The sequence below is a fragment of the Molothrus ater genome, chromosome 2 (assembly GCF_012460135.2).
Source record: "Molothrus ater isolate BHLD 08-10-18 breed brown headed cowbird chromosome 2, BPBGC_Mater_1.1, whole genome shotgun sequence".
Classification (NCBI taxonomy): domain Eukaryota; kingdom Metazoa; phylum Chordata; class Aves; order Passeriformes; family Icteridae; genus Molothrus; species Molothrus ater.
In genome coordinates this window covers 73,392,497-73,406,358 of record NC_050479.2, presented here as the reverse complement: position 1 = coordinate 73,406,358, position 13,862 = coordinate 73,392,497, and positions in this window count along the sequence as shown.

The window sequence follows — 13,862 nt, the reverse complement described above, 5'->3', positions numbered from 1 at the left end:
AAACTGAGTCCTGCCCTGAATGTTGGACAATTGTGTCTTGTCTTTAACTCTCTTGCCAAAGAAGCTGGGGTGGCCTCTAGAGACTTAATTATCAGGACTTTAGTAATACTCATGGGTCCAAAAGGCCTGGAGAAATTCTCTTTTCCATTCTTTTCAGGTGCAGGGAACTCTCAAAGTAGATAGTGCCTGCAGCCCTCAAGCAGGAGACTCTTAGGTAAACTTTCCCTCACATCAGCTCTTCTCCCCTGACCTATCGCTTTCCCATAGCATATTAATCAGGTGAGACTTCAATACCCCAACCCAGTTTGACCTGGAAGGCATCTGCCTCTTACTCCACATGCTGCAAAACTGAGCTGCCAAGGAGGAACAGCAAAATAGAAGGTGAGAAAGAGGAGGCATGTTGAGGAGTTGTTCGAGAGATTGATGACTCCACTAAATTCACTCTCGCTGTAATCCCACAACCTGTAATAAACTGCAGAGACAAACTCACTCCAAAGCCCTTGGGCTCTCATAAATTGTCTTCTATGGGCCCAAACCAAAGGCTATAGAAAAGAATTAATCTCCTCTCCACGACTTTAATGATCTTCAAATGACCTTGGCATAATTTCTTCTGCTTCTCATCTTTTCTTCTCTATTTTCCTTCTGCTGCAAAATTTTACAGCAGCAAAAATATGCTGTGAATTATGACAACCAGCTACAGAAATCTAATTCTTCAAGTGTCTCTATTATGTTTTGCCAGATAATCCGTCTGTGCAAACCAGCCTTAAAACAAGAATTCAGTCCTGCTGAAATTAAGCTGAGAGGAAACAGAAAGGAACTACCTCTTGAAATGTAGGTCTGTTACTGAATTTTAAAAAGATGTGGCCATTATCTCGGTTAGTCTGTTCCATCTGTGACATTCTCCTATAAATAATACTGTTCTCTCTCAGTGTAGATGTCTTCATAAATCTGGTGCAAGCTGACCATGTCAAGTTTTAGCTACAAAAGTTAAAATACTTTATTCATCTATTGAACCAGCCCCAAGTGCCACTTTCTATTATTATTTCAAATTTAGGGTGTCTGGACCAGGCTCATACCTGAGTTAAAAGATAAGTCACTTTCCACATTCCTCCTGCCTTGGGGAACATGACAGTTGATGCATCCAGAATGCATCCAGCTGATTTGTATTATCCAGGCAACCAAGAGGCGTGGTAATGGTGTTGACCTAGTACAGCTGGGAACTTTGCTATGAATTAACCAAACCAAGATAAGAAGTGCTGCCTTTTTTCCCAATCTCCTGTGCTGAAAAACAAGAGAAAAAATAGTATTTCTGTTTTTCCTTAGCATAATATTTATACTTCCACACTTCCATAGTTCCCATTTACAGATTCTATATACAGGCAGAAAGACAAAGGAAAGCTCAGGAAAGGCTAAACCTAGAGAGAAGCATGGGATAAAAAAAAAAGTTAAATTATTTCAAAGAGACATAAATCACCTCATGGGTGAATACACTGAAGATGAGCCAGCAGGAAACCTAGGGAAGATGCTCTCAACCAGCTCAGAGCAGGTGAGGTCTTGGCTGAGGTCTGCTCATCCCCATCATCCATAAGAACTTACTGGATAAACATGTTTCAGAGATGGCATAGTTTATTTTCCCTTAGGTAAAAGGACAAGTACGTGACCTGTAAGGAGCCATCCAGCCCTGGTTTTTTTTCCAGCTATAATTCTCAGTCACATAGGAAACTGGCACAAGAAAAGGGGCCAGGGTGTCCAATATCACACCTGGGTTCCCATATGGTGATTAGGAGTATAGCATGTCCCACAGCATCCCCAGCTTTGACACTGCTAGAGAAACATCTGTTTAAAAGAGTACTGATTCTGATTCCACTTAAAGCAAACAGCACATAGGTTTCCTGTGCTTTTCCATTTAATCTAACAAGCAATTGTTAAAGTGGCTTCTTCAATACAGTGTGAAAGACTGCTCTGCCTGAAAGCTGTTGAATACTGCAGTTGATTTACAATGAAAGGCAAGAGTAGAAAGCAAGCTCTGTTGCACTGATTTCTAAGCACATAGTGAGGCTTGTGTCCTATGACCAGGCTGAGAGTTTGCAGCCTTGAGAACTAAGGTTCACTGCAGAAATAACCTGCTGGATTTCCTGTTCTGGTATACCCAGGTAAATATTTAGCAATTGCACTGAGTTCAAGAGAGGTTGAAGTTAACCTAAATAATCCGTGATAGAGCATTTTCTGTAATGGATGGAAGTCCACTTCAGTAATTTCCTTGTTTTTGAAGGACCATGGGATCAGGCCTTTGTACTCTTCCAGAGTCAGGAACTGGCCAGGAGAGTTAAAGATTTTATGCTCAGGACGTTGCACACAGTATGTGTACAGCACTCCAGACACCTGGAATACAAATCTTGTTCTCTTAACAGTGAAAAACTGACCTTTTACTGCCACTTATACAAAAAATAATTAATCATTTGTTAAATTGTTGTTATTAGGGTTACCTGTCAAACAGGTAACAGAAAATGACTGAGAACTGGGATTTTTTCGGCTTTGCATCCTATTTCATTCCAGCTATGCAGCGTGTGCCCTTGCCTACCAGCTGAATGAGGAATGGTTGCATGGTGTAGGAGCACTGAAATGTTGTTTGTTAAAGGGGACACAATACTCCCTGGAGGGATCAGGATAGTGTCTTGTACTTAATGACCTTGCTTTGCTTTAAGTCCTCAGATTTCCCTGATTGGCTTGGCAAGTGAGCAGGGCAGCGAGTGGTTCTTTGCTTCATCTCAACATAACCTAGGTGGATTCACTGGAAGGCTTCAATGAAGGGGTTGAGGACTTTTTATCCTCCAAGACAGCCCATTTATCTCAGTCCTCTCAGGCTGAAGTAATTACTAAGTTTCTGATCCCCATTCTACTATTAATGAGAATTTATCTGCACCCCCAAAGCTTCTAGCTTCAGTCAGAAGGCTGGGACAAAGGACAAATGGGCAGCACAAGCCAAGCAATATTGCTATCCTGTTACCAGTACCTGAGAGAGCAGCCTAAAGCTAGCCCATATTTAGCCCTGTATGGCCCTTAAATCTGAGGCTGCTTGATAGGCAGTTTTTCAGGCAAACCAAAACCATGACAGCCTCTCAAGAAGGGACTCTGTGAAATAAAACTTCTGTGCTATGCATAATCTTTTGGACTACAAATTCATATTATTCAGGCTTTGTAAGTAAACAGAGAATATCAGCCACTAAATTATGATTCTGCATCAACTCCTGAGCAGACAGTGCTTTAGGGATTGCCACTCAGTAGGTGAAACAGTATTGTTCACTAAGTTTGGTGGGAAATGACACTACGTTTTTCATTTGCTTACAGCACAAGTATGTGGTGAACACTGCAATTGCCATTTCTCACTAATTATGTGGAAAAACCCACTGAGGGAAAAAGAAACCCTTGCAATATCTTTTTAGCTTACAGGATAAGCACACTAAAGGCAAATGTACATTTCCATAAATAGATTGAATATTTTCTCCATCTGTATAAAAGCAGAACTATTACCAGAAAATTGTTTTTTGCCCTCAATTTCTCTGAAGAAAGAAAAGGAAGGTTACATTCAGGGCAAGGTACTGAGTCAGGGCACAGAGCATGGGGAATCATGTCCAAGGCATTGCCACTGGGGCAAAGCTGCTGGTAGATAAGGTTGATTGAACAGGACAACAAGCAAGGATATGCTCACATCTCTGGTTCCTACAATACGTGGGTGAAGGTTGTTTTGGGTTTGTGTCCAGGAGGTTACACCACAAATGTCAGTAGTTCTGCTTCAGAAAGAAGATTAAAAATAATATTAATCAAGGTTTTAGTTATCTTATTAACTTTTTCCTGTAATTTCAAGGATGAAATGTTCAGTTCCCCTCTCTTGCCTATTGTTTCTACAAATTACTTCTGGGTATCACCCCAAGTAATGACCACAGGAGCATTCAGAGGTGTTAAATGCAAGGAGAGTTCAGCCCTGCTGCTGGAACTGACCCACCAGGAGAGGAGTTCAGCTAATGAGAAGTTATGTTTCATAACAGGGGCAAAAATTATTTGTATTCTGTTTTTAGGGCTCACCCATTTTACATTTCTTTTTTACAATCCTCTTAACCAAAAAAGCCTAAATGCATAATGAATGATAGTCTGATTTTTAAAATTTTATTTTATGTACTAATTTTTGGCATATTTGAGGGATACATTTTGCAGGAGATGTGTGATGAGCACTGTTTTTATGCACTAATAGTTAGTGGAAAAGAAACATCCTGACATCTTTGGCTCTAACCATCAGTGTCCCCTTCAAAGCACAGCACTCTCCTAAATTATTTTTGAGTTTATCCTAATGGTCTTTCAGGTCTAGATAGCAGGATGAAGTATAAAATGGATTCAGAGCAAGGCCATGCAGGACACCAACTAACAGCACTTCTAATCCTGACATATCCAGGCCAAAATGTCTGCAACAGGCTGACAGCAGTCATCACCAAAGACACAAGGAAAACCATCTTTTTCTATACATTTTAATTGCTCTCAGGAAAGAAAATCCCAGTTCTGGACCAATTCTAAAGTAAGGTAAGCACTTGCCATAGGCAATCCCACTAGTGAATGGGGAAGGCAGAGTTCTCACAAATACCTTGATGCTGCTCCTTAATGTCCTTTTTTTTGCACAGAACTACAAAACTGCTCCTTGAGTCCCTCATTCTCAGCTCTGCTCTTCTGATCCTGTTAAAATACATTTTCCTGTATTTTTTTCCCTTTTCCCTCCACCCTTTGAATTTGCCTAAGGTCTAGGAGTGGGGTGTCCATTCTCAGCTGTGGCTGAATGCTATGGTTTCAGCTGCCAGGCTGTTATCTGAACTCCTGCCCATTTCCAACTCAAAGCCTGGTGCCGGCAGTCAGATGAGGACCTTGGCCTTTAGGACAAATTAATCCAATTTCTAACTCTTACTGAGCAGGAATAAAATATAGAGACACCAGCAGGCAGTGGGAAGGAAGGGCCAGAAGAAAAAATAAGTAAGTGTTTTAAAGAAAAAAGCAGCAATTTGAGTTGGGAAGAGGGAAGGGGAGGGGGATGTAGGAATCTAAGTCACAGCTTTTCAAAAACTGATGTTGGTAATTTTGTGAACATCTTTCCATCCCTTAACCCTACCCTGCCTCCCTTGGGTTGCTGCCCTTCAAAATAATTACTTTACAAGGGCTACAAGCAGCTACTCCCTGCTGAGTATGAGGGATGGACCACCTGCTGCTCAGAGACCAAGGACTCTGATGGGCAGTGTCCACAAGGAATGCAGAGAGCTGCAGATACCAAGAGCCGTGGTATCTTGTAGGACAGGAGAAATAAGGACTTCAGATCCCTGCTCCGCCATCCCATGCTTCATCTTGGGACAAGGTACTTCAAAGATCTGATTAGTGGCATCTTGTTCTGGCTCCCGCAATTCTCTGCTGGCACATCTGACCTTTAACTTGGAAAGGTAACATCCAGCCTGGCCTCCTACCTTGGAAAAGATGCTGACACCTGCTACATATTTTCACTGGGAAGACAGAGTGGTTCCTGGTCTCATTAGTACAGTATATAGCTGGGGTGACCCATGGGACAAGCTAGATGGATATCTTGGGAATGGTGATTCCTAATTAAAAGCTCATCTTGAAAGGGGTTTCCATATTTGTGAGTCTGCAGTTAGTTTGGTATTTATTTAGCTGCAAGTATGTATGAATTCCTCTGACATTAAACAAGATCCAGCACACTCAGGGCTTTAAATACACCTCCCTCAGAGCATGGCACTGCCTTTAACCTTGAGGAAGCTGGAGTATGCCTGGCTATGGGACAAGTCCAGAATGCCCCCCAGAAGAGAACATCATTTTCCATCACACACCACCCCAGAACAGCAGGAGCAGATGCCCAGGAGGCTCATGCTAGGGGTGTAAGGGGCTTTCAGGGGATGTTGTCCATGGGCCAGGCACTGTACTGGGAGGGCAGGCAATACAGGATAGAGCACAGTCATAAAGCAAACACACTGTCACTTAGCACAATCACGTGTTGCTGTCTTTAAGCTTCTTGAGACTCATGTAAGAGCTCTGGTGTATGGGACATCACAGCTGGGGCTGTGCTCTGGGATCAGGGGCAGCCTTCAGGACAACAGGGATGGAGCAGCAGGCTGTATTCCTCTAGTCAGGCTCTGAGTGGAAAGTACTGCAGGAGAGACCAAAAGGACTCCTTGGATGCAGAAAGAGCTGCTTTTTTATGGTAGCATGCAGCACACTGCCTAATTTTTTAAGAGGGCCTTAAAAATGCTTTTCTTTATGTCAAAGAGAGTAAAAAAGAGTCACAATAGGTGAGAAAAATTCACACCTACAGGAATTGAAGCTTTCACATGCTTTGCAATAGAGTAATATGTGCCTTTGATGACAAGGCTATTTTTCTCCTATCATTTATTTTAAGGAGGGGTTATATACCATCCACTTACTTCTCCATGCTTTCTGAGTGTTACTTATGCTGAGCATGGAAGAACATTAAGGTAGAAAAAGAAATGACCGAGATTATTTAAATACTGTTCTTCACTTAATCAATAGTGCTTAGGCAGTCCCGAGCCAGGTTTTCTGAGGATCTCACAGCCTTTTCTCAATATATGCTCTATCTCAAAGCACTTCTGTAATACTTTCTAAACTCACATGACAGAGAATAATTATAGACAATGAAAAAATACAGACAATGAGGCTCATGTGACTATCTGTTACAGCACACCTGTACAGTTAAACAGAACAGCTCAGGGACTCTTGTCTGACCAACTGACTATCTCACCCCAGCTGGTTTGCAAATAACTGCAATGAGCCTGTGATAACTTTGTTTTAGTTTAATGCAATACCCATTAGCATTTGAAGTGAACAAGGCTCTTCCCATAGCCACTAGTGCGAATCCTCTGTGATCAGTCATTTTCCCCTTAAATGTTAATATCATTTATTCAATGCTTTCTCTGGACAGAAAAACACATCAGCATTTCATAAAGCCTGGCACAAATCACCAAGCAGAGGGGAAAAATAATTCTCTATCAAAATCTTTCATGGTAACACCACATTCCTCAAATATGAAGAAAAATATGGCAAAATAGAACAATTTTTCAAGGTATCTGTTAAGTACTGCACCTCTTGAGAAGGAAAAGTAAAAACTAGCAAATCAACAGGTGCAGAACATCACATGGTATGGGTTAGTAATGCCACCCTCCCTGATACTGCATAGCTACCAGAGCACAGTGAAAAAAAATTTTTACCCAATTTGATTGCTATTCAATAAATAAATTAGGATTTTAAAGATGAATATGCAGAAAGCATTTAATCTTGTTTTATATATGTGTAAGTATATATATATATATATATATATATGTAAAGCCTCCTGCAAGCAATAGCTGGAAGTCTTAAGAACACACAAGCACCAGATGGAGTTATCACAGTTTGCAATAATGGAAATAAAACTTAAAAAAAAGACAAAACTCCAAAAAGGCTCCATTTCCTCCACATCCCCTCAACAGAGCAGTGAAGTATGAGTGCCATCAGGCCAGCAATGAACAGTGAGAAACTGCACTATGAATCTGTTCCCTCAGCTGAACCAGGTGCGTCCAAAGTAAAGACTTTTTGACAACATCTGCTCAGTATAAAATGTTATTTCATGTGCAAGGGCCAGCACAGAGCTGTCAGAGGTTTCATCAACTTTCTAGTATACATTATGGTATCCCAGTGTTAGAAAACCAGACCTGGGGAACCATAGGGAAAGAGGAGAGTTATTTGCCACCAATGTTATTGTTCCCAGATTAATTTTGGTATCTTCATAGGTATTATCTATAGAGCACCAGTAATCACTTACAATTTTCACCCCTTTATAAACATAAACATTCTGTCCCCGATTAAATACTTAAATAATATGCTCACACAAAATTTCATTTTCAGTGGCTACAGTTATAATTTTACAGTTATAAACTGTACTCCAAAAGTCCACAAATATATTTACAGAGGTTCACTTGAGGGCTTCCTTGAATTCTTCCTTGAAGGCTTCTGGAGAAAAGGAGTGATATAAGTTTGAACCAGAATAATGAGAATCCGTACCAAGACAAGCAAATGTGAGGATGAGTCATTGAAAAACTGGATCCAGTGAGCAACCTGAGAGCTTTGTAGGTGAACAAAAAAGAAATAACCTCACATATTTCTGTATGATTTTAGGGGAGCTGGAAAAGTAGAGACTAAAATACACCAGAGTTAGGAATGATCCTGAAGGCAACAGATTCCCTTTCAGACTCCTTGGAAGCCTCATGGATGGTTCAGGAGTGGGAGGAGAGACACATGTTAACCTTCTTCCAAATACGTAACTCTCACTCAGGTAAACAATAAATCACACTAGAGAAGGAAACATTTGTCTACTCTCAAATAAAACGTATTAATCCCAAGGTAAGACATCATTTCAATCAAATTTAATTAATCCTCAAAATAAGAACTGATATGGGAAGAGTTGTTGAGACATCTAAGGCAAGGACCTGGCATTTTCCTAATACAGAAGATTGTCACCTGTGCAAAAAGGGCAGATGGATGATACTGATTAATTACAATGCAAATATACATGCAGTAATACTAGAAGGTGATATGAAAATGCTTTAACAGAAAATGAGGCAAGAACAGCAAGTTTTGTTCAGACTTGCTGCAAGCTCTTCTCAGATAACAGGATACAAATTTAACTTTATGCAAACCATTATTGGAGTATCATCCTCCTGCAACTGTAGCCTTCAGCAAGACATTTGGAGAAGCCTATAAAGAGGCTTCCTTCATGCAGCAATATGTCTAGAGCCAGTTCTAATACATATTATGCTAATTTTTTGGCAAGACAGCTAAGCTGAGCCTGGGCTAAAAGCATCTACTCTTTGGTTAGAAATGCCTCTTGCAGGAGGAGGTAAGACTAAACTCAAGGCCTGGCTTATGTCAGGCAACTATCTCTTACTTTAAAGTCTCACTGCTGCCTACTAAAAAGCAGCAAATATGTGACCAAATGATTCCCTTTTTGAGTAAGACCTGGATGAGGCAAAGATCTTGTGATTTCTTTATAGTACTTGGTTCCCTCTCACATGACGAGTTTGTTCCAGGAACACACATCTCTATCTCTAACAGGTTATGGCTCTAAGAAGCAGCCTGGGGATTTGTGTTCTCCATGGTTGGGAGTAATTCTCCTGCTCAATAAACAGGCACAGTTAGGTTGCCAATCAAAAGCCAAGGATTCAAAGTGAACATAAATCTCATGCAGGACACCTAGGTAGCAGCTCCCTGAGCACACTCCTGAAGCAGGACTGTTAGCTGTGGCAAAAGCCACCAACCAACATGAGCTAAAATCCAATCTGTTTAATGTTGCCATCAAGCAACTCCTCCCAAACCCAACAAGAGGATCCACCAGCATCACATAAATCTGGAACAACATTTCCTCCATCCATCCCAGGAATAGAGCAGCTCTCTGCTCATCCCTTCAAAAAACATCAAGGCAGATTTACCTCCAGTAAGACAAATCCATCGAGGATATATGCAGCAGAGGCCTGTCTCAAACAGGGCAGCATTTCTTTAAATCAGAAATACTAGTGCTCAGGTGCCAGGGCAGATATACAGCCCAGACTCTTCCTGCCTCCCCCAGCTCCTGCTGCTTCATTAATTGTACTAATGGTGTTTCATTACCAACCTGTGTCACTCCCTAGGACAAAGTCTGGCTATTTCTGGTATATGATGGAACCTTCACAATGAGCTGCTGAACTCTTTCATGTATGATCAATAAACAATTGTTGAACTCCATAACCCTTTGAAGTTGAGGACATGCTTGATAGCCAGGCCATGTTGTGCGATACATCTAAGGTGTATTGCTCTTGGGGCCATTGGCACAGTGAGCAGCATGGTCTCGTAGCTCTTCCCAGAATAGAACTCCTCAGAAGTGTTCCTTTTCATTTGAAGAGTTGCCACAAGCTGTGAAGCAGACGAACCTTCCCCCTGCTGTGCATGTTTAGGTATAAATGTAAATCTTTCTTACCTTTCATCTGTGAAAACTGAAACTTTACCAAATGTTCTCATTTACTGAAAACCCACATGCTGGGGGTTTTCAGAGAAGCAGCTTTCCATCTAGCATTATGTACATTCCTCTAGACCTGTGCTAAATCAATCCTGTGTTTTAATAAACAATTGCACTATTATTTTTACATGAACCATGAAGGCAATCACAATATATTGTAGCTAATATGTTCTGTACACAGTCAAATGCAGAAATACTTTTGGGGACTTGAAGACATTTGAAAGATTAATCATCCCTTTTTAGGGCAGGCCTAGCATAGGGCAAGGATATTTGGGTTAAGAAAGGATTTCTGAGCATTTTTTCACCTCTGCCTAAGATGCCACCCTTTCAAATCATGTTTTGCATAAGTAATTTTGACAAATTGCCCACAGAGCAATCAAGCCAGCCAGCCAATTTTGCAGTAGGACATACTGAAACATCGAATTGGAAATGATTATGCCTCTCTAAGGTGTTCAGCTTTTCACACCACTATTTTTAAATAGATGGCAAGATTTCACCCCCCCAACAGTGTGCCCAAACAATAACAAATCTTCTGCTAACACAGAATCAACCCTACTAAGTGTCACTCTGCTTTAAGTTCAATAGCCTGCAGTGCTCAAACAAATTCAGACCAGCTACAGAGGGGACAAACATCAAGTAAAAGCAATAGTGGTAAAATTAAATTAAAATTACCCTGACCTTTGACAAGAAAATAAAAAAGAACCAGGGTCAGGGCCTTTTCCACATCCTACCTCTCAAATGCTAGGTGGTGAGCTATCAGTTGTTTTTCATGGTGCTTCTAAAGAGATGTCCTTTAACACAGGTGACCTACAGCACAGTTAACTTTAAATTCTGAGAAGTACTGGTGACATGCTTGATAATTGCTATTATATATTACTTGGAAGAAGTCAAAATCAGGGAGATTGACTATAAAATTGCTCAATATTGATCCAAAGCTGTAGAGTTTACAGTAAGCAAGCTTGTGTTTCAGAAGTCTATGCTACAAGACCCAAAGAACCTTCCCTCATCCCACAGTCCTCTGGGGAAGAAGCAAATTGCAAATGATTTTCCCACCTGAAAATAATTTTCAGGAACTGAGAAAAATTCTCCACCCCTAATCAGGATAAGCAGTGTTTGCATCATTGGGAAAAAAAAAAAAAAAAACAACTAAACAACCAGAGTTTAAAATAGATTTCAGTTCAGTTTTGATGATTTGGGTTTTTTTCATCATCAGTTTCACTAGAAAAGTCACTTTCAAATGAGAAAAATGGAACTGTCTGCATGTAAATCTTGAAATCTCTCATTTCATATGTCCCAAACCAATGGTTGTTCAGATCACATGCCTCTGACTGTGGCACTACTTTCTCTTGTTCTAAGTTAGATGTGCTATGGAGGGGACAGAGACTCTATTTTCATTCCCTGTACAACACCCAGAACAAGTCCTTGTTGTACTACTATTAACAAGTGTAGCAATAATACAAACAATAAATAATAACTGAATAACTGGAAGAAACAGGTTGTCCTTTATGTCAGCAAGTCATGATAAATGTAAAGCCTTACAAAGACAAAACCCATACCCCAAAGGCCAGGGAGAAACGTAGAAGCAGTTGAACATCACAATGAGCCAGCAGTGCCCTGGCAGCCAGGAGGGCCAACCCTGTCCTGGGGACATCAGGCACAGCAGGGCCAGCTGGGCAAGGGAGGGGATTGTCCTGCTCTGCTCTGCTCTGGGGCAGCCTCACCTCCAGTGCTGGGGGCAGCTCTGGGTGCCACAACATAAAAAAGACATTAAACTATGGAAGAGGGTCGAAAGGAGGGCAATGATGATGGGTAAGGGCCTTTGAGGGAAAGCCCCCCCTCAGGTCTGAGGTCACTTGGTGTTCAACCTGGAGAAGAAGAGACTGAGGAGAGACTTGAAGTCTGCAGCCTCTTCTTGAGGGGAAGACATTGATCTCTTCTCTGTGGGGACCAGTGACAGGACCTGAGGGAATGGCCTGAAGCTGTGTCAGAGGAGGTTTAGGTTGGCTATCAGAAGAAAGTTCTTCATCCAGAAGGTGGTTGGGCACTTCCCCACCAGGGAAGTGGTCACAGCACCAGCCTGACAGAGTTCAAGAAGCATTTGGACAATGCTCTCAGGCACATGGTGTGACTCTTGAGGATGGTGCTGTGCAGGGCCAGGAGTTGGACTCAATGAACCTTTTGGGTCCCTTCCAACTTAGAATATTCCGTGAATCTGTGTTTCTATGAATAAACTGATTCTGATTTGCTGATAACTTAATTTTAAAATTATATCAAGTAGTAACAATAGTAAGAGATCACTGCAGGAGAGATTTATTAATGAATAGCAATATGAATTCAAAGCACTATGGTGCCAGCAGAAAATCTTAAATATTATTAGATAATACCACTAAGCAGAAAGTATTCTATCAAGATGTTGATTCATCTTCAATTTCAGAATCACAAAACCAAAGAATTCTCAGGTTTTTTACATAAGAGCCTTCATTCCATCTGTCAGGTCCCATAGCTGTGACCCATTCAGGGTCTGCATCAAAACAACTGATCAAAAAAGCTTATTCCAGTAGGCTGTGCCCTAGGGATCTGGAGGTGCAAGGACAGTTTATTAGGGAAAAAATATTTCATCTCTGCCTTCACAAAGACAAGTATGTCCTATCTTTCCTCTCAGATGACTTTGAACCCAGAATATTAAAGTAGCAGGAGCTAAATATGATGTTTCTAGATTAATAAACACAGGAAACAGCACATTAAATAAATTTTCTATCTTCAGTCTTAGTTTCTATCCTTGAAATTTTGATGATTTAAACCAATGATAATCATGTGAAATTCAGAATCACAGGTTACATATGCCTTATGTTCATTATTAGTATCATATAGCTATTAAACTTAGGGTGTGATCAAAGTAGCATGGATTTATCCCAAATGCTCTTTGCAGATACTCATGCATTCTCCCACAGTCCTAACATCAGTCTGGTCATTTGTATTTCATTTTCCTTTGTATTTCATTTGACTTCAGACAATTCACTCTACTTGAAGTTTGTTCTGTAATTCTCACAAAACTGTTCTGAGTTTCATATAGATTGATTGACAGATGAAAAAGTAGAAGATTCAGAAGCAATTATCCTCCATCATAGGATGTACTATAGTAATAAGGATGTTTTTTAAGGAACTATTATTTAAGCTGTTTATAAAAATAGAACTGAAAAGAGTAATATTTCTGAACACTTAACTAAATGGACCATATTTTTAGATGAACTTGCTTTTCAGATATATGAAAAAAATCCTCTCAGTATTCCTCCCTCACATGTTAATTTGAATATTTACTCCAGAACTTCAAGAATGAAGGTGATACCTTCTTAAACGTGCAATAAAGACACTAAAAGAGCACTTCTGGCATCTTGCTTTTGCATGCATCTTTCTTAAAGCAATGTAGACATAAAACACCAAGAAAGAATCAGCACTCTTTTGCTGCTGTGGTGCCTGCTGATTTCAATACTCTCCTATCAGGCCTTGTGGCTCACTGGTATGCAGTGCTCAGCTTCACAGCAAATACAGCCTGGAGTAAGCAATGCAGAGCTGCCTGTACTGCTTTTGCTTCAGTGGTGATGTAATTGGAGAGGGCTTTTCCTCTGATCAAGTTCCCCACTCGCCCTCCTAAAAAATAAGCTGAGGTTCTCGCAGAGGTTTGATGTCATGCAGTCTTTCGTCCACCACGTGCTTAGTTTCGAGTTCCTTATTATGAGAACTGTGTGAACCAGCTGAAAGGATCAAAAGAGGAACAAAAAGG